This window comes from Manis javanica, chromosome 12, assembly GCF_040802235.1.
Source record: "Manis javanica isolate MJ-LG chromosome 12, MJ_LKY, whole genome shotgun sequence".
In the NCBI taxonomy this organism is placed as follows: Eukaryota; Metazoa; Chordata; class Mammalia; order Pholidota; family Manidae; genus Manis; species Manis javanica.
Genome location: NC_133167.1, coordinates 91,112,531 through 91,133,616, shown reverse-complemented (window position 1 = coordinate 91,133,616; position 21,086 = coordinate 91,112,531). Strand labels below are relative to the sequence as shown.

General features: G+C 40.5%; 1 long non-coding RNA gene across 1 annotated transcript; it reads right to left on the bottom strand.

The window, feature by feature from the left end:
* Positions 1-597: 597 nt before the first annotated feature.
* On the bottom strand, positions 598-20,861 carry LOC140844812 (uncharacterized). Its single transcript, XR_012123308.1, has 3 exons — positions 20,750-20,861; positions 1,692-1,850; positions 598-757 (listed from the first exon to the last, which is right to left on the bottom strand). It is a non-coding gene; the product is annotated as an uncharacterized lncRNA (long non-coding RNA).
* Between the last annotated feature and the right edge of the window lie 225 nt (positions 20,862-21,086).

Below are 21,086 nucleotides of genomic sequence, written 5' to 3'. Positions count from 1 at the left end.
GTCATCAGGGAAATACAAACCAGCACCACAATCAGAGGCCACTTCACATGCATTAGGATGGCTGGAATCAATAGAGATGTGAAGTTATTTAAAAGTTTTGGCCCTAAACATTTAAAAAATAATGTGTTTCTAGTTCTAAAGGAAATGCTTGTTTAACAAGGAAGAGTTAAAAATAGAAAAATCACAAAGAACAACAAATTAATTATAATACAACTACCTGTATATTATCAATATGAACATTTTAGAATATTTGTCATTCTTCAAAATGGCTTAGGTAGTACATTTTTGATATCCCATTATTTTAAATGGAAAATTAATAATATATTTCCAGCCTATACAAAAACTCCAAACAATTCCTTAAATATTACTAAAATATTCTTAAACACCAATGGAGAAATAGTCCAGAATTTTAAGGTCTTTAAAGTCCCCACTATTTATTTAACATTTGATAAAATCATAAGTGGGAATATTTGTATGTGTTGTGAAACAATGCTCTAAAGTATTGGATAGAAATTACTTATTTTTCCTACATTACAAAGAACATGGACTGCAAATCAAACAAATATGTTTAGGATGCATAGGAATGCAAATAACATTCAATGCAAGGAAATAAAGCAACAAGAAAAAACAATTTTTTAAGAAGATATTTAATTGTCAGTTGAATAGCTAGCTGCCCGGATGAGGCTGAGTGGGAGACAGTGGAGGCCACAGTCCCTGTTGATGCTGGAGAGTGAGCAGGTGGCTGTTGGTGGGTGACCTGGAGATGGGGTAAATGAAACAGTCAATATATGAATTTTCTTCTCATCTAAATGCAAGAAACTGTGTGTTCAGTCTCCTCTTGTTGTGTGTAAGACACCAGACGTTGGTGTGTTTTCCACAAATAATTGAAGAAGAATGCCTGCAACCTCAGCCTTAGATCTGCAGTATCCTTATTCCAGAGAATTCTGTTCCCTTGATTGAGACACACATTTATGATTTCCCCCTTGTTCAGTGTACGAAATTAGGGTCATCCGCTGGTCATCATGACTCATTTTACTCCTTAAACATGTGGCATTAATGGAAATAAGTGCCTAGCTTTTTGTTTTATGCAGTATTGCTTGTAAATCATATTTTATTCATAGACTCCTGTGTATTTTATTTAGAACCACAGAGTAAGAAACTACTAAATGCAGTTAAACTCTTCATATACATTAAATACTGGGAGGTCTCAATTTTTAGCCTGATAAATGGATCAGGATCTTGAAGGCTCGGTTGGGGCACATACAGATATTGAGAAATTATATGTGCTTTATAAAATGATCCAAGAGAGTTCTGATTCGATGAACACAAACAACATAAAGACACAGGCTTATTAAATACTAGACTTCTCTTTGAGCAATGCTTAAAGTGATAAAATATAAATAGATACATATCCAGACTATGTCGTTTAATATTCTAATTCCTACATAACTCTTGGTTAGAGTTCTATTGAGTTTCAAAGTATTGGTGGGGAAATGGTCTTGCTGCAGCTTGAAATGAACAGGTTCAGAGAAAGTTTTAGGAGGGTGGACTTCTAGCCCTATTGCTATAAAAATATACCCCAAGGAAAAGGGATCAGGGTCCGTTAACCTAACCACCATTTTCATGCTGTGAGAAGAAAATAGGCTTGTCACTTTTTATTTTTTGCCACAATGATTAGTTTAAGCTCTCACATTCTGGATGTTTCCATGGGAACGGCAGTGGCCAGCAGCCCCTGAGAGTTGTCAGCCACTTCTAATAATCTGGGGGAGCTCCTGGTTGAGTGCAGTCCAAGTTCCTCCTCCGGTATCTCTGGCCACTAGTCACAGTTGCTTCTGGGCCTGCAGCGATACCTTGAGAGATAAGTAGTTGAAATTCTTAAGTTATATTGAAATGTGTGTGTATATGAAATCAAAGCACACATGATATATATTGCAGATGTTTTATATATATTTTTATATATACACATATACATATATGTGTATATATATATTTATGGGCAAAATAAATAGTTTGCAAATACATGATTTAAGGAAGGCCATATAGAATAGCAGAGCTCTTGCCCTCAAGAAACTTTACATTTATTTGGATTGTCAAGTCTCCTATATTCCATGCTCAAAATGCAGAATCTTAAAATATACAGGGAATGTTCCAACCAAATACACTTTCTTTATTCCCAGCTTGAACCTCTGTCTTGAATCCTTTTCTCTTTTTGGATACTGTGAACTGGATTGTATAAACTAGAAAGACGTTTAAATATCTTGCTCTTAAGTCCTCGTGTGTCTTGAGTTTGGGAAAATCATTGGATGGTTAGATCTTTAAGTCCTCTGGCCCTTAGCCTGAGTGAGCACTCTTGTTGCTAAGAAGGAAAGCTGTCTGCTCCAAAGCGCCCCTCAGACGCATCTCTACCCTAAACAGCCTCTCAGAAGTCCTCATCAAACACCTCACCAAGTCTTGGTGCTCCAAGGACCTCAGACCTTACAGCACTCTCATTTAGAGCTCCTCCCCCACCCAGTCATTCTCCCAGCAAATACTGAGGACCCGCTATGAGTCAGGCCCTGTGCTAAGAGTGTGGTTCAGAATCTGCCTTCATGAAGCTTCGAGTTTAGTGGGGAAAGCATTTACCGATGTCAACACACAACTCATAATACAATAATAGGCTACAGTACGTGTTCTGAGATTTCTGTGAAAAGAATAAGGGGTGAGAGCTAATTTATGACAGGGATAGAGTTCTTTCTATGTTCAAGATTCAAATACTGAGTCTAAAACAGGTCAGGGGGGATGCATAGGGGACAGGATGTTTCCTGCCTGGAGGCGTTTCCCCTTTTCTCTTTATCTCTGTCTGTCTTTGCTGTCACCTCTACTGAGCATCTTTATGGTGGCCCTTCAGTGTTCTTTCATCCGTTTTTGTCTTTAATTGCTTGATAGATCCCTGTTTGAGCAGGATGAGGTTAGGGACGAGGGTTTGGGAGCAGCAGTGTAGGCGCTCAGCAAGGAAATAACCATCCAAGGGCATCTGCACATCAAAGGCACAGTACAGACTGCTGGTCGGTGTGAGGTCAGCAGGCTGAGGTGGCTAAGGAGGTCTTCATGGGCTATGACGTTTCTTCTTCATCAGCGTCATGCTCTGAGCCAGGTCTGCCAGACTGGAGCCTTCTAGCTGCACTCCTTCCTTCTCTCGTGGAGGGCAAATATGGTGCAGAGGGTGGCCTGGCTGCAGGTCACCAGGAGCTCATCTGACGATCGCTGGCAGGTGCGTGGCGCTGTAACACCCTCCATCACATTGCACCGTGGTAGGTCAGTGCGTGTGCTGCCTGAGAGGATGAGCTCAGCCTGGGAAATAGCCAGGGCCTTTTCACTTGTCCAGACTGATGAACAGTTCATGCTGGTTGCTAGGAATTAATTTTGACTTCATTCACTTTATTGCTTGTGAAATCATGGCAGTGACTGTGGACTTTTTGTTTAAACATTGATAGGTATTTTTATGTTTTCCCAAAGCTGCATTAAACAAACAGGCACAGTTCAAATACTAACATACAGTTGTTAATGAATTAATAATTCTATATCTCTAAAAGCCAGATTTCTGTTAGAATTAGCTATGAAAGGCATATAACTACTAATTCCGTGTATTTAATATTATAGCTTGGGAAACTGGCATTTTCCCCAGGCTGGGGATTAGAGTCGGGAACAAGTTTTCCTTTCTCCCTACACATTTATTTATTCAGTGTCATGTGCTCTACTATGTGCCAGGACTCCTGAAGGACTTTGAGGTATCCTGGCATATAATATTACACATATAATTATTTATCTGTCTACCTATCTGCAATATATAACCATATAACATGTATTAGAAATAATGTTATATATAGAGATCTGTATTGTATATGGATTGATCAGTCTCTCTATCTGTCTATCTATTCAGAGACACCAGTGCTAACCAGCTCATAGGCAACAGGAATTCGGTGTGGGGGGTGTCATGCTCTGTGGGACACACAAAGGCAGGCCCCCCTGAGAATGTGACATTGAAGCTTAGTGCGAAGGAGTAGTTGTTAGCCAGTGAGCTCTGTGTAAGAGGAGGTGGGAAAGGGGAAGCAGAGGTATTTTGGGTAGAGGGAGATTAATACCAAGTTTCAAAGGCAAAGGAAAGTGTATCTTCTTCTTTAACAGTTTATCTGGGTTTAATTAGGAAACAGGCTATATGGAGTATTTTAAACAGAGGGTACTTAGTTTCACAGGTGTTGGAGCTCGAAAAGAGCAAAAAAGGTGATGGCGAGACATTGTATCCAGTTAGCCATTGCAGCCACCACAGTGGGTATGAAAGAGTGTAGACTGCAGCCGGAGAGGGGCATGTGCTCCTGATGTTATCGTCCATTTTATATATTGGATTCACTTTGCTAGTAATTTATAGAGGATTTTTCATTGATATTCATGAGGAGTATTAGCTTGTAATTTTCATTTCTTGTCAGATTTTTTTCTTTAAATCATGGTAAGAGCTGGCTTCATAAAATGAGTTGGAAAGTGTTTCCTCCTCTGTTTTTGGAAAGAGTGTGTAGGAATTGTATTATTCCTTAAAGGGTGACAGAATCCATCAGTGAAGTCATCTGGGCCTGGAGTTTTCTTTGTGGGAATGCTTTCGATTATTAACTCAATTTCGTTAATAGATATTGAACTAATATATTTCCTGTTACTCCTTGGGTAAGTTTTGGTAAATACTGTTTTTCAAAGAATGTGGCTACTTAATCTATATTGTCAGATTTATTAGCATGAGTTTACTCCCAATATTCCCTTTTATACTTATTATCTAAGATTTGTAGTGAAGTTCTTTATTTTATTCCTAATATTGGTCTTTTGTTATCTTTCTTTTTCTATTTTTTCCCAGATTGCTCTTGTATTTATCACTTTCATTCAAAGAAACAGCTTTGGCTCTGTTGATTTTTCTCTATTTTATGTCTACTTTCTATTTATTGATTTTTCTCTTATTTTTACTGTTTGCTTCTCTTTACTTACTTTAGGTCTAAAATTGTTACTCTTTAGCTAGATCCTTGAGTTAGAAGCTTGGATGGCTCATTCTCAATCCTTGTTCCCTAAAATATCCATTGAAAGATAAAAATTTTCCCCTAAGCACTGCATTAGCTGCGTGGCATACACTATTATTACTCTTACTTCATTTTCATTCAGTTTAATTCCTATGTGATCAGAGAATGTATTTTGTTTGATTTCAGTTCTTTGAAATTTGTTGAGACTTAACTATATGATTTAGTATCTACTTTAGTAAATGCTCATGTGCATTTGAAAAGTATCCATTCTTTATCAGTTTTACTGAGATGTAATTCACAAAATGTATTATGTAAATTTAAGGTATACATTTTGTTGATTTGATACCCTTATATTGCAAAAATGATTACCACCATAGTGTTAGCTAACACCTCCATCTGGTTGTACAGTTACTATTTCCTTTTGTTGGTGAGAACATTCAAGATCTAGACCCTTAGCAACTTTCAAGTATGTAATACAATATTAGATTCCCAGAATTTACTCATCGCATCATCTGAAGTTTCTATCCTTTTACCAGTCTTTTGATCTCCCCACTTCCACCAGCCTGCAGCTCCTGGTAACTATCATTCTACTGTCTGTTTCTATGAATTCAGCCTTTTGATATCCACATATAACTTATATCATACAGAATTTGTCTTTCTTTGTCTAGCTTATTTCACTTAGAAAAATGCCTTCAAGGTCCATGCATGTCATCACAAATTGAAGGATTTCCTAATTTCTCATGGCTAAATAATAGTTTTACTGTGTGTATACCACATCTTCTTTATTCATTCAACTGTTGGCAGACACAGATTGTTTCCGCATCTTGGCTATTGTGAATGATGCTACAATGACATGGAGTGCAGGTATCTCTCAGAAATTTTGTTTTCATTTCCTTTGGATATATTCCCAGAATTGTGATTGCCAGATCTTACGGTAGTTCTATTTTTAATTTTTGAGGAACCTCCCCATTGTTTCCCACAGTGGCTGCACCAGTTTACATTCCCACCAACAGTGCACAAGGGTTCCCTTTTCTCCATATTCCACCAGCACTTGTTATTTCTTACTTTTTTTTTTTTTTTTTTTTTTTTGAGAGGGCATCTCTCATATTTATTGATCAAATGGTTGTTAACAACAATAAAATTCAGTATAGGGGGGTCAATGCTCAATGTACAATCATTAATCCATCTCAAGCCTAATTCTCGTCAGTCTCCAATCTTCTGAAGCATAACGAACAAGTTCTTACATGGTGAAAGAATTCTTACAGAGTGAATAAATTCTTACATGGTGAACAGTACAAGGGCAGTCATCACAGAAACTTTCGGTTTTGATCATGCAATATGACCTATAAACCATCAGGTCAAATATGAATATTCATTTGATTTTTGTACTTGATTTATATGTTGATCCCACATTTCTCCTATTATTATTATTATTTTTATTTTTAATAAAATGCTGAAGTGGTAGGTAGATGCAAGATAAAGGTAGAAAACATAGTTTAGTGCTGTAAGAAGGCAAATGTAGATGATCAGATGATCAGATGTGTGCCTATGGACTAAGTATTAATCCAGGCTAGACAAGGGCAGCAAGACATCCACGGATGCAGAAGATTTCTCTCAAAGCAGGGGGGGTGAGGTTCTGAGCCTCACCTCTGTTGATCCCCAAATTCTCACCTGATGGCCCCCCTGCGACTGTGCCTGTCTTAGGTTGTTCCTCCCTTGAGGAATCTTACCCGTCTCTGGCTAACCAGTCATCTTCCGGGGCCATACAGGGAAATGTAAAGTTGGTAAGTGAGAGAGAAGCCATATTGTTTGCAAAGGTTAGCTTTTTACTTCTTTGCAGATTTATGCCCTGTGGCTTCTATGCCCAGCACTTGTCTCGAGGTATCTTTACCACCTGGAGGAATTATGATACTCGGTAAATTCGATATGAGGCACGAATTCTATTTAAAGTTTGTAATTAGGAAGGAAGAAGAAAAGCTATAGATGTAGCATATGAAGGAAACTTGGGAGGATTGATTATTTCTTTGACATATCTTCTTGTATAGTACCTTAAGTATGTATAGGTTTTAAACTACTAACTAATTTGCACACACATATTGACATAATAGGAATACGGTGACATAAAGAAAGCAAATCTATAATCACCAGCCATCTCCAGTGAAGCCAAGAAAACCATTTAGGCACCCTAGGCATTTGTGAAAATTTATCTATGATATGATGGATATTTTCCAACTGTACTTGAACCATCAGACAAATTAAAGCAGCCCATTTCTGGGATCTGTTCACATCCCATATGTTCTTTTAACCATAGATAGTCTATAGTCATGAGATTTTGGGGTGCTACAACTTGCACCCCTCCCAACTCCTGGTTGAGTTCCAACAGTACAGATCCAGTCAAATTCGTTGTCTCACTGTATGCACATGCCAGCCTAGACATCTCCCTCCTCCTTCTCATGGCAAGTCCAGGAGATGGTGGGCTGGATGCAGCCACAACCGCAGCATCGTCCGGATCCCTGTGGAGGCTTTTTGATGATCATCCCCCGGCACGAGTCCTCCAGAGAGTGCTGATGCCGGAAGCTCCTCCTCATATCGTATCTTAGTTCATTTTCTGGGTATCCAAGCTAGGCCTTGATCTTCTGCGTAGAAACAAACAGACCCTTTGCCCACACTTTGACATGCCCTCTATACCACTGTGCAGAACTCATTGGAGGTCAGCACACAGTAACTGCTTTTTTTTTTTTTTTTTAATTAAGAGAAAGGAATATTATCAGAAAAGAGTACCTCCATAGCTGATCATCTGACACCCTTTAAGTGATCAACATTAAGGATATTTAAAGCATGCGTTGATCTTTGATTTACCAATAGTTTTATCCTGTTAAGGAGTAATCCCCCTTTTCTTTCTTTCTTTCTTTTTTTTTTTTTTAAATTTTTAATCTACACTTACCTGAAGAATACTATGTTTACTATGCTCTCCGCTATATCAGGTCCCCCCTAACAACCACATTACGGTTACTGTCCATCAGCTTAGCAAAATGTTGTAGAGTCACTACTTGTCCTCTCTATGTTGGGCAGCCCACCCTCCCCTTTCTCCCTCCCCCCCATGCATGCTAATCTTAATACCCCCCTTCTTCTTCCCCCCCCTTATCCCTCCCTGCCCACCCATCCTCCCCAGTTCCTTTCCCTTTGGTACCTGTTAGTCCATTTTTGGGTTCTGTAATTCTGCTGCTGTTTTGTTCCTTCAGTTTTTCCTTTGTTCCTATACTCCTCAGATGAGTGAAATCATTTGGTATTTCTCTTTCTCCGCTTGGCTTATTTCACTGAGCATAATACTCTCCAGCTCCATCCATGTTGCTGCAAATGGTTGGATTTTTCCACTTCTTATGGCTGAGTAGTATTCCATTGTGTATATGTACCACATCTTCTTTATCCATTCATCTACAGATGGACATTTAGGTTGCTTCCAATTCTTGGCTATTGTAAATAGTGCTGCGATAAACATAGGAGTGCATCTGTCTTTCTCAAACTTGATTGCTGCGTTCTTAGGGTAAATTCCTAGGAGTGGAATTCCTGGGTCAAATGGTAGGTCTGTTTTGAGCATTTTGATGCACCTCCATACTGCTTTCCACAATGGTTGAACTAATTTACATTCCCACCAGCAGTGTAGGAGGGTTCCCCTTTCTCCACAGCCTCGCCAACATTTGTTGTTGTTTGTCTTTTGGATGGCAGCTATCCTTACTGGTGTGAGGTGATACCTCATTGTAGTTTTAATTTGCATTTCTCTGATAATTAGCGATGTGGAGCATCTTTTCATGTGTCTCTTGGCCATCTGTATTTCTTTTTTGGAGAACTGTCTGTTCAGTTCCTCTGCCCATTTTTTAATTGGGTTATTTGTTTTTTGTTTGTTGAGGCGTGTGAGCTCTTTATATATTCTGGACGTCAAGCCTTTATCAGATCTGTCATTTTCAAATATATTCTCCCATACTGTAGGGTTCCTTTTTGTTCTATTGATGGTGTCTTTCGCTGTACAGAAGCTTTTCAGCTTAATGTAGTCCCACTTGCTCATTTTTGCTGTTGTTTTCCTTGCCCGGGGAGATATGTTCAAGAAGAGATCACTCATGTTTATGTCTAAGAGGTTTTTGCCTATGTTTTTTTCCAAGAGTTTAATGGTTTCGTGACTTACATTCAGGTCTTTGATCCATTTTGAGTTTACCTTTGTATATGGGGTTAGACAATGGTCCAGTTTCATTCTCCTACATGTAGCTGTCCAGTTTTGCCAGCACCATCTGTTGAAGAGACTGTCATTTTGCCATTGTATGTCCATGGCTCCTTTATCAAATATTAATTGACCATATATGTTTGGGTTAATTTCTGGGGTCTCTAATCTGTTCCACTGGTCTGTGGCTCTGTTCTTGTGCCAGTACCAAATTGTCTTGATTACTATGGCTTTGTAGTAGAGCTTGAAGTTGGGGAGTGAGATCCCCCCTACTTTATTCTTCTTTTTCAGGATTGCTTTGGCTATTCGGGGTCTTTGGTGTTTCCATATGAATTTTTGAATTATTTGTTCCAATTCATTGAAGAATGTTGCTGGTAATTTGAGAGGGATTGCATCAAATTTGTATATTGCTTTCGGCAGGATGGCCATTTTGACGATATTAATTCTTCCTAGCCATGAGCATGGGATGAGTTTCCATTTATTAGTGTCCCCTTTAATTTCTCTTAAGAGTGACTTGTAGTTTTCAGAGTATAAGTCTTTCACTTCCTTGGTTAGGTTTATTCCTAGGTATTTTATTCTTTTTGATGCAATGGTGAATGGAATTGTTTTCCTGATTTCTCTTTCTATTGATTCGTTGTTAGTGTATAGGAAAGCTACAGATTTCTGTGTGTTGATTTTGTATCCTGCAACTTTGCTGTATTCCGATATCAGTTCTAGTAGTTTTGGAGTGGAGTCTTTAGGGTTTTTTATGTACAGTATCATATCATCTGCAAATAGTGACAGTTTAACTTCTTCTTTACCAATCTGGATTCCTTGTATTTCTTTGTTTTGTCTGATTGCCGTGGCTAGGACCTCCAGTACTATGTTAAATAACAGTGGGGAGAGTGGGCATCCCTGTCTGGTTCCCGATCTCAGTGGAAATGCTTTCAGCTTCTCGCTGTTCAGTATAATGCTGGCTGTGGGTTTATCATATATGGCCTTTATTATGTTGAGGTACTTGCCCTCTATTCCCATTTTGCTGAGAGTTTTTATCATGAATGGATGTTGAATTTTGTCAAATGCTTTTTCAGCATCTATGGAGATGATCATGTGGTTTTTGTCTTTCTTTTTGTTGATGTGGTGGATGATGTTGATGGATTTTCGAATGTTGTACCATCCTTGCATCCCTGGGATGAACCCCACTTGGTCATGGTGTATGATCCTTTTGATATACTGTTGAATTCTGTTTGCTAATATTTTATTGAGTATTTTTGCATCTACGTTCATCAGGGATATTGGTCTGTAATTTTCTTTTTTGGTGGGGTCTTTGCCTGGTTTTGGTATTAGGGTGATGTTGGCTTCATAGAATGAGTTTGGGAGTATTCCCTCTTCTTCTATTTTGTGGAACACTTTAAGGAGAATGGGTATTATGTCTTCTCTGTGTGTCTGATAAAATTCCGAGGTAAATCCGTCTGGCCCCGGGGTTTTGTTCTTGGGTAGTTTTTTGATTACTGTTTCAATTTCTTTGCTTGTAATTGGTTTGTTTAACTTTTGTGTTTCTTCCTTGGTCAGTCTTGGGAGGTTGTATTTTTCTAGGAAGTTGTCCATTTCTTCTAGGTTTTCCAGCTTGTTGGCATATAGGTTTTCATAGTAGTCTTTAATAATTCTTTGTATTTCTGTGGAGTCTGTCGTGATTTTTCCATTCTCATTTCTGATTATGTTGATTTGTGTTGACTCTCTTTTTCTCTTAATAAGTTGGGCTAGAGGCTTATCTATTTTGTTTATTTTCTCAAAGAACCAGCTCTTGGTTTCGTTGATTTTTGCTATTGTTTTATTCTTCTCAATTTTGTTTATTTCTTCTCTGATCTTTATTATGTCCCTCCTTCTGCTGACTTTAGGCCTCATTTGTTCTTCTTTTTCCAGTTTTAATAATTGTGATGTTAGACTATTCATTTGGGATTGTTCTTCCTTCTTCAAGTGTGCCTGGATTGCTATATACTTTCCTCTTAAGACTGCTTTCGCTGCATCCCACAGAAGTTGGGGCTTAGTGTTGTTGTTGTCATTTGTTTCTATATATTCCTTGATCTCTATTTTGATTTGTTCATTGATCCATTGATTATTTAGTAGCATGTTGTTAAGCCTCCATGTGTTTGTGAGCCTTTTTGTTTTCTTTGTAGAATTTATTTCTACTTTCATACCTTTGTGGTCTGAAAAATTGGTTGGTAGAATTTCAATATTGTGGAATTTACTGAGGCTCTTTTTGTGAGCTAGTATGTGGTCTATTCTAGAGAATGTTCCATGTGCACTTGAGAAGAATGTATATCCTGTTGCTTTTGGATGTAAAGTTCTATAGATGTCTATTAGGTCCATCTGTTCTAGTGTGTTGTTCAGTGCCTGTGTGTCTTTACTCATTTTCTGCCCGGTGGATCTATCCTTTGGGGTGAGTGGTGTGTTGAAGTCTCCTACAATGAATGCATTGCAGTCTATTTCCCTCTTTAGTTCTGTTAGTATTTGCTTCACATATGCTGGTGCTCCTGTATTGGGTGCATATATATTTAGAATGGTTATATCCTCTTGTTGGACTAAGCCCTTTATCATTATGTAGTGGCCTTCTTTATCTCTTGTTACTTTCTTTGTTTTGAAGTCTATTTTGTCTGATATTAGTACTGCAACCCCTGCTTTCTTCTCACTGTTGTTTGCCTGAAATATGTTTTTCCATCCCTTGACTTTTAGTCTATGCTTATCTTTGGGTTTAAGGTGAGTTTCTTGTAAGCAGCATATAGATGGGTCTTGCTTTTTTATCCATTCTATTACTCTATGTCTTTTGATTGGTGCATTAAGTCCATTTACATTTAGGGTGACTATTGAAAGATATGTACTTATTGCCATTGCAGGCTTTAGATTCGTGGTTACCAAAGGTTCAAGGTTAGCTTCTTTAGTATCTTACTGCCTAACTTAGCTCGCTTATTGAGCTGTTATATACACTGTCTGGAGCGTCTTTTCTTCTCTCCCTTCTTATTCCTCCTCCTCCCTTCTTCATATGTTGTGTGTTTTGTTCTGTGCTCTTTTTAGGGGTGCTCCCATCTAGAGCAGTCCCTGTAGGATGCCCTGTAGAGGTGGTTTGTGGGAAGCAAATTCCCTCAGCTTTTGCTTGTCTGGGAATTGTTTGATCCCACCATCATATTTAAATGATAGTCGTGCTGGATACAGTATCCTTGGTTCAAGGCCCTTCTGTTTCATTGCATTAAGTATATCATGCCATTCTCTTCTGGCCTGTAGGGTTTCTGTTGAGAAGTCTGATGTTAGCCTGATTGGTTTTCCTTTATAGGTGACCTTTTTCTCTCTAGCTGCCTTTAAAACTCTTTCCTTGTCCTTGATCCTTGCCATTTTAATTATTATGTGTCTTGGTGTTGTCCTCCTTGGATCCTTTCTGTTGGGGGTTCTGTATAATTCCATGGTCTGTTCGATTATTTCCTCCCCCAGTTTGGGGAAGTTTTCAGCAATTATTTCTTCAAAGACCCTTTCTATCCCTTTTCCTCTTTCTTCCTCTTCTGGTATCCCTATAATACGAATGTTTTTCCTTTTGTATTGGTCACATATTTCTCTTAGTGTTGTTTCATTCCTGGAGATCCTTTTATCTCTCTCTATGTCAGCTTCTATACGTTCCTGTTCTCTGGCTTCTATTCCTTCAATGGCCTCTTGCATCTTATCCATTCTGCTTATAAATCCTTCCAGGGATTGTTTCACTTCTGTGATCTCTTTCTTGACATCTGTGATCTCCTTCCGGACTTCATCCCACTGCTCTTGCATTTTTCTCTGCATCTCATCCCACTGCTCTTGCATTTTTCTCTGCATCTCATCCCATTGCTCTTGCATTTTTTTCTGCATCTCTGTCAGCATGTTCATGATTTTTATTTTGAATTCTTTTTCAGGAGGACTAGTTAGGTCTGTCTCCTTCTCAGGTGTTGTCTCTGTGATCTTTGTCTGCCTGTAGTTTTGCCTTTTCATGGTGATAGAGATAGTCTGCAGAGCTGGTACAAGTGACCGCTGGAAGAGCTTCCCTTCTTGTTGGTTTGTAGCCTTTTCCTGGGAGAATAGCGACCTCTAGTGGCTTGTGCTGGGCAGCTGTGCGCAGACAGGGCTTCTGCTTCCTGCCCAGTTGCTTTGGGGTTTATCTCCACTGTTGCTGTGGGCTTGGCCTGGCTGGGGCTGTTCCTCCAAAATGGTGGAGCTCCGTTAGAGGGGGAGCAGCCAGGAGACTATTTATCTCCGTAAGGGGCCTCTGTGCTCCCTGCTGCCCAGGGGGTTAGAGTGCCCAGAGATCCCCAGATTCCCTGCTTCTGGTCTAAGTGACCTGTCCTGCCCCTTTAAGATTTCCAAAAAGCACTCTCCAAACCAAAACAACAACAGCAACAATGAGAGAGGGAACAGAAAGGAAAAAAAAAAAGAAAAAACACGCGATTTTTTTTTTTTTTTCCTCAGGTGCCGGTCCCAGGCACCCGCGCACTGGTCCTGCTGCCCTGTCTCCCTAGCACCAGGGTCCCTGTCCTTTCAAGGCTTCCAAAAAGCACCCACCCACCGGTCCCGCAGGGAAGGAACGCTCAATATTCTTTGTCCTCAGGCAGTGGTCCCACGCACCCGCTCACCAGTCCTGCCGCCCTGCCTCCCTAGCACCGGGGTCCCTGTCCCTTCAAGGCTTCCAAAAAGCACTTGGCAAAAAGAGAGAAAAAAAAGGGGAAAAACGCGCGATTTCTTCCGTCCTCAGGTGCTGGTCTCAGGCACCCACCCACCGGTCCCACAGGGAAAAATGTGGGATATTCTTTGTCCTCAGGTGCCGGTCCCAGGCACCCGCTCACCAGTCCCGCCGCCCTGCCTCCCTAGCACCGGGGTCCCTGTCCCTTTTAGGCTTCCAAAAAGCACTCGCAGAAAAGAGAAAAAAAAAAGGGGAAAAACGCGCGATTTCCTCTGTCCTCAAGTGCCGGTCTCAGGCACCCGCCCACCGGTCCCGCAGGGAAAAACGGGGGATATTCTTTGTCCTCAGGCGCCGGTCCCAGCCACCCGCTCACCAGTCCCGCCACCGTGCCTCCCTAGCACTGGGGTCCCCGTCCCTTCAAGGCTTCCAAAAAGCGCTTGCCAAAAAGAGAAAAAAAAAAAGGGGAAAAACGCGCGACCTCCTCCGTCCTCAGGCACCGGTCTCAGGCACCCGCCCCCAGGTCTCGCAGGGAGAAACGCGGGATATTCTTTGTCCTCCGGCGCTGTTCCCAGGCACCTCCTCACCGGTCCCGCCACCCTGCCTCCCCAGCAACGGGGGCCCGTCCCTCTAAGGCTTCCAAAAAGCGCTCGCCAAAAAAAAAAACTGCTCCGGTTTCTCTCCACCCGCCGGGAGCCGGGGGGAGGGGCGCTCGGGTCCCGCCGGGCTGGGGCTTGTATCTTACCCCCTTCACAAGGCGCTGGGTTCTTGCAGGTGTGGATGTGGTCTGGATGTTGTCCTGTGTCCTGTGGTCTCTATTTTAGGAAGATTTTTCTTTGTTATATTTTCATAGCTCTATGTGTTTTTGGGAGGAGATTTCCACTGCTCTACTCACGCCGCCATCTTGGCTCCCGCCCCCTATTTCTTACTTTTTTATGTTAACCATCCTAACAGGTGTGAGGTGATAGCTCATTGTGGGTTTTGATTTGCATTTCCCTGATGATTAAGGATGTCAAATCCTTTTCCAGTTTGGGGAAGTTCTCAGTCATTATTTCTTTAAATACACTTTCTGTCCCCTTCTCTCTGTTCTTCTCAAAGTCCAATAATTTGTGCATGGTTCTTTTGCTGGTATCCTATGGACCATATAGGTGCCTCCACTCTATTTCACTCTTTTCTTTTTGTTCTTCTGATTAGATAATTTCAGTTGATCTGTCTTTGAGCCCACTTGTTCTTTCCTTCTGCTTGGCCAAGTCTGTTGTTGAATTCTTCTGTTCAGTCCTTACATTCTTTAGCTCTAACATTTCTCAGTTTAAAAAAACAAACGTTTTCAAGATCCTTGTTGGACTTCTCTCTTTGCTCTTGCATTGCTTTCTTGATGTCTTTAAGTTGTTTATCTGTGTTCTTGTAGCTCTCTGAGCATCTTTGGAATAGTTAGTTGGAATTCTTTGTTGGGCAATTCATTGATTTCCATTTCTTTGGGGTCAGCTACTGGAAGTTAACTGTATTCCTTTGGTAGAGTCAAGCTTCCCTAATTGTACGTGATCCCTGTAACCCCGCATAGGCATTTTGCACATTTGAAGAAGCAGTCCCCTCATCCAGAGTTTACGGACTTACTCCGGCAAGGGAAGATTTCATCTGTGGGTGGGGTGCACTGGGTCATGCTGTGATCCTGGGTCTGGTGGTATAGGGCACCCAGTGAGGGGGAAGTGGAGGCACTGGGAGGCATGAAGTCCCTTTAGCTCAGGCCACTGGGGTCCACAGCCCTGACAACTGTGTGGTCCTCTGCGGGTGTCCGCCATAGCTGCAGATGCTGGGGTTCCTCAGGGGTGCCTTCAGTGCTTAGGGACCAGGACAGACCCTGTGGTGAGCACATCCTCAGCTGTGGAGCCTGGCTGCAGGTGCCTGTGTAGCGGCAGGGCCAGTGCAGACACATACAGCAGTAGGGACGGGGCAGGCAGCAAGAGGCAGGCAGCTTATGGGTACAGTGGTGACTGTAGTGGGGACCCTGGCTGTCATCCACTCATAGACACTTCGCTTGTTTCCATATCATGCCTATTGTGAAAAATGCTGAAATAAATATGGGGTGCAAATATCTCTTTGAGATTCTTTTATTTCCTTTGGATAAATACCCAGAAGTGGGATTGTTGGATCCTACAGTCATTCTATTTTTAAATTGGAACCTGCATGCTGTTTTAAACAGGAACCTCCATGCTGTTTTCCATAGTGGCTGCAGCAGTTTACATTCCCAACAGTACACAAGGCTTCCCTTTTCTCCACAGCCTCTCTGGCATTTGTTATCTCTTATCTTTTTGACAGTAGCCATTCTAACAGGTGTGAGGTGATGTCTCATTGCAGTTTGGGATTGCATTTCCCTGATTATTATTAGCAATATTGAGCATCTTTTCAGTACCTGTTGGCCACTTGTATGTATTCTTTAGAAAAATATTTATTTAGTTCCTCTGCCTATTTTTAAATCGGATTGTTTGTTTTTGTTATTGAGTCATATGATTCTTTATATATTTTGGATAGCAATCCCTTATCAGAAACATGGTTTGCAAATTTTTTTTTCTCATTCTGTAGGTTGCCTTTACATTTTGGTGACTACCTCATAAAATATTTTTTAATTGTGATTTTGTATTGTGATAATTGTGATTTTTTTAATTGTAATCTTTTATTGTGATTATTATCTGAGTTATCTTCTGTTTTGTGTTTTCTTCTTTTGATTATCGTTCACATTTTCCTAACTCTTCATGTACATAGCAACTTTTCATAGTTTGGCACAGTGAGAATGAAAGAACTCGGAGGTTGTAGATGATGCTCTTTTCCATGAGAGAAGGTGCTCACTTTATTCTGTCAGAAAGATAGTCTGAAGGGTGCATCACTTCAGTCTAGTCCTGGAGGATCTGTGTTGGGACTTAGTCAAAGTTTTTCTAAGATCCAGTTTGCCTCTGGTTCATTCCCAGATGAAGCTGTTTGTGGGTCTCCTTGGCACTGATATATGAGGAGGACTCAATTCTGGCCACCCAAGGGGTCGAACATAGTTCTTTAGTTCTTGCCCTATTTGCCTTCAAAACTTTGGAAATGTCTTAAGAGCAGCAAGGGAGGTCATAAAATACCTTGTGATTTTTTTATCCTAAGAACCATGAAATGGTGAAAGCGTTTGCTCCGCCTTTCCAACGTGCCCCCTCCAGCCTCCCACGCTGCCTCAGGACTCGGGAGCTGACCGGTGGCCGCAGGTGACCTTGTATCCAGGCTTCCCGACGTTCTAATTCAGATCAGTACCTATGAAGCCTCTAAACCTACAACTTCGTTGGCTTGGCCGCCGTAAAGGCCTTCTGCGAGGCTCCACCCCAGTCCTCACGCCTCTTCCTGAACTGTTCATGACTGCGGGAACGGGAATGGCTGGTAAATTCTCCTACGTAAGGCTCTTTTGACTCTGAAGTTGTGGTTCTGCTAGACCTCATTGCTGCCAGAGCTTTCTTACCACTTTGAACGTAAGACTTTTGTACTTTGCTTTTTTTGTGTAGTTGTTAGGAGGAACATTGACCTGCCACAACCTACTATGTTTTTCCTAGAAGGGAAGTTCATTTTCTGATAAAGAGAGAAAGATAAGTGAATTCCATGATCTATAAACTAATAAGTTTATTTTGGATTCAAAGCAAAATTCTAGAACTTACCATTTGTAAGTCAGATGGAGAGTTATTACAAAGGGGCGCAGCAAAATAAATATGGTAAGGGGTCATTGAGAATATATGATCACTAGGTCCATTTCTTTTTCTTTGGTCGGGGCTACAGAAAAAAATAATATAGTCTATCTAAAATTGGAAAGATGTTTGACAGAGTTTTTCATGCTGCTCATGTTGTCAAGATGAAGAAATATATGGTTGATGTTAAGATGAATGGATGACTTGTTGAAGAGATCGGTGAGTTTAAAGAAATGTATCTGTGAATAGAGCACAAAGCTTGTTATCCAGGCCACTGGGTAGACTTTAATCAATGAATCTGTTGAAGATAAAGATAGCACACAGATCATGTAAAGTTAGAATGAATTTCGGTAAATTAAAAGAAGCAAGAACCAAAGTATTTTCAAAGGCCTTAATAAAAAACTTCATGGGTACCACTGTACTATCCCATATTTGGATAAAATATAAACTATTAAAATGCAGGCTGAGAAAGACATGGTTTAACAGAAATACATGTAAAAAAAATTCTTGAGAATTATTGTTGACATGAGCTCAGAGGGAATCAACAGTGTGATATGACTGCCAGGAAGGCCAGTGTGATTTCAGGCAGCATTTAGTAGAGTGTAAGGTACACACAGTGAGGTTGCTGAGGAATCCATTGTACTGAATATTCCTTGGACATATTCTGTTGCCATACGTTCTGCGCATAATACTTTAGGGGTGGGGGCATATCTGAAGCTCCCCAGGGGAGAGTAACCAGGATAAATGTGGGGAACATAAAGACAGAAAGAGCTGAAGGATGTAAGGGGGTCGAACTTGAGAAAGAGAAGGTGTAGGGAGACATGAGAGTTGTTGTCAAATGCGTACAGGATTCTTTGTCTTTGAAGTTAGAACTAGGACAGAAATAGAGAAAAGCTTACCTTTCTGGTATTAATAATTTTTTGAAATAGTGATACAGGTGTCTGAATTTTGAGTGAGTCCACTTAGGTGTGATTGTGAAGATCTAGGACTTCTGAATCAGTAAGGATTTAATAGCAGACTCCTTGATCATTTATAAGCTCTGTGATTTTTACCCAATCTTTCAGACTCTCAGTTCCTTTATTTCTAAATTGGGGATAATAACAGTACCATTTTTATAGTCACTATGAACATTAAGGGAAATAATTCAGATAAACTGCTTACCATGGTGTGTGGCACATTTTGTATGCCCCATATGTGTGAACTATTTTTAAGGTACTGGGATGTGGTAAGAAAAATGAAAGAATAGTTCCTGTCTCTTACACTAGCCATAGTTTTACTTCAGTAAGTAGGAAACGGAGCCCCAGTCAGAATTTAGAGTTACTGCTGGACAGATGGGTGCTGGGGAAGCTGATTTAAGCTGATGTTACTATTAAGAGTCTACAGACTATGAAAGGCAATTCTAGATGATTTTCAGGTGTCATTTTCATACAGGTCTTCTGCTAGGCCGAACTCATACTGTTAGTTCACGGACATCAATTTATTTACTCCTTCTGGGTGGCCAGTTTTTACAAAATGACACATCTCTATGCTATGATGCATCCTGGAATTCGAAAGTACATCCAATTTCAAATAGTGCAGTCCTTTTTTCCTCAAAAGCCTATTTTTACACATGTAGGTAAGATGTGGTTGGAAAATATAAGCAGAGTTTATGTATGTCACACAGTTGTGATGAGACCCCTCAAAATCATTTTCTGTTAAGAAGCAGGGTTTGAAAACACTGTGAGGTAGCATTTTACGCTCATCAGCAAAGATTAGTATAATATTTGGAAAGAATGAAGTTCAGGGTGACTTGAAACTGCTGGTGGGATTGTGAATTGATATAACCACTCTGGATACAAATCGGATAATATCTATTAAGATTGTAGATGAACATTGTTTTGACTCAGAGAGTCCACTGCTGTATATATGATGGAACAGCTCTTACACATGTGCAGAAGGAGAAGCATATAGAATGTTTCTTGTAACATGCAATCTAAATACTCATCAAGTGGAGAAAGAACAAATAAGTTATGGTTTAGTCAGCTGAATGAATTCTACACTATAGTTCAGATGAGCAAACTAGAAATACATTTATGAACATGGATTGAGTTTTTTAAAAAAGCATAAATATTGAGTAAAAATACTATTGTGGAATGATATATACAATATGATTCCACTTACATTAAAGTTTAACCGCAAAACACTTATATAATATCTATGGTTATAAATAAGGCGCAAATACATAGACCCATTCATGATTGAGATCTATTTGGAGGAAAGGAAGAATGGGGAGGAGTAATTGACGGGGGGAGCTTAATTCTATCTGGATCATTTCTAAAAGTAATTCTGAAGCAAATGTGAACTAGTGTTAATATTTGATAAAGCAGAGTATTACATACATTATATTACTCTTTTCTTGTCGGCATGTTTAATATAGTTCACAATACTTTTTTTTTTTAAGAGGAAAAGAGCTCTCTTTTCTATGTCTTTGCTCACTTTTTATTGAAATGGATATGATAAGATCTAGAGGACCAAGACCATTGGGTGGGCCTGAAGGGAGGGAAAAGTCTGCTTCTAGCTCTAAACGCCCGTGACACTTTTCTACGATCTCATAGCTTACAAGGCAAGTTCCAACTGCCAGAAGGGGGATTCTCAAGTCTCCTCTTTCGGCCCACTTACTGGGCTTGAAGATCATACAGAAAATTGAGGCTGAGCTGCTAGCTACCAATTAAAAGGTTTCAAACAACTTTTATAAATCTGGCGTGGTTCTAAATAGTAAAATGAGATCAAGTGTCCAAAGATTCAGAAACCCTAATGCTGTTTATATGGAGAGGTTTAAGTACAAACACATTTCTGTTGGAAAGGGGAATGAAGAGCAAGTGCAGGGGGAGGATGGCATAGGGGAGGTGTTAGGGGGCTTCTGAGGAGAGCCCTGGCCAGGCGGGGTCAGTGTGGGGACCCCTGTGAGGAGCGGGAAAGGGTGAAGGGGGCATTATAGAAGGAATCACAGATGGAAAGCAGGGGGCCCAATCTGGTGGCTTTACACTTTTGTTTGGAGTAGTCTGGCAATAACTAGCCCCGAAAATCCAACCACCCACCCTAGAATGCTGGACGTGTGGCTTAATGACAAATGAAGCCTGTGCTACTTTACTTTGTTCAGTAGGATTGAACTCGCCTCAGTGTCCAAACAGTGACTTGGTCCTTTTCCTCCACATCCTGCAGAGCACAGAGGGGCTCCCGCACTGTCCCCTCATGCAGCCGGTGGCATGAATGGATTCCCAGCATGCCAGGCGCCAAGGTTCTAATTAGAATCCTTCTCCTAGCAGTTAGTGAGCGGCCATCATTCACTTCCTAGTTTCCTTGGAGAAGAACGTTCCATATTCTGGAAGAAATCGCCCTCTTTTGTATGTAGGAAATGTTACTGTAATTTGAAGCAAGTGGTGTTGAGAGCTCACAATAAGTATATCTCATCCTATCAGGGCCTCATG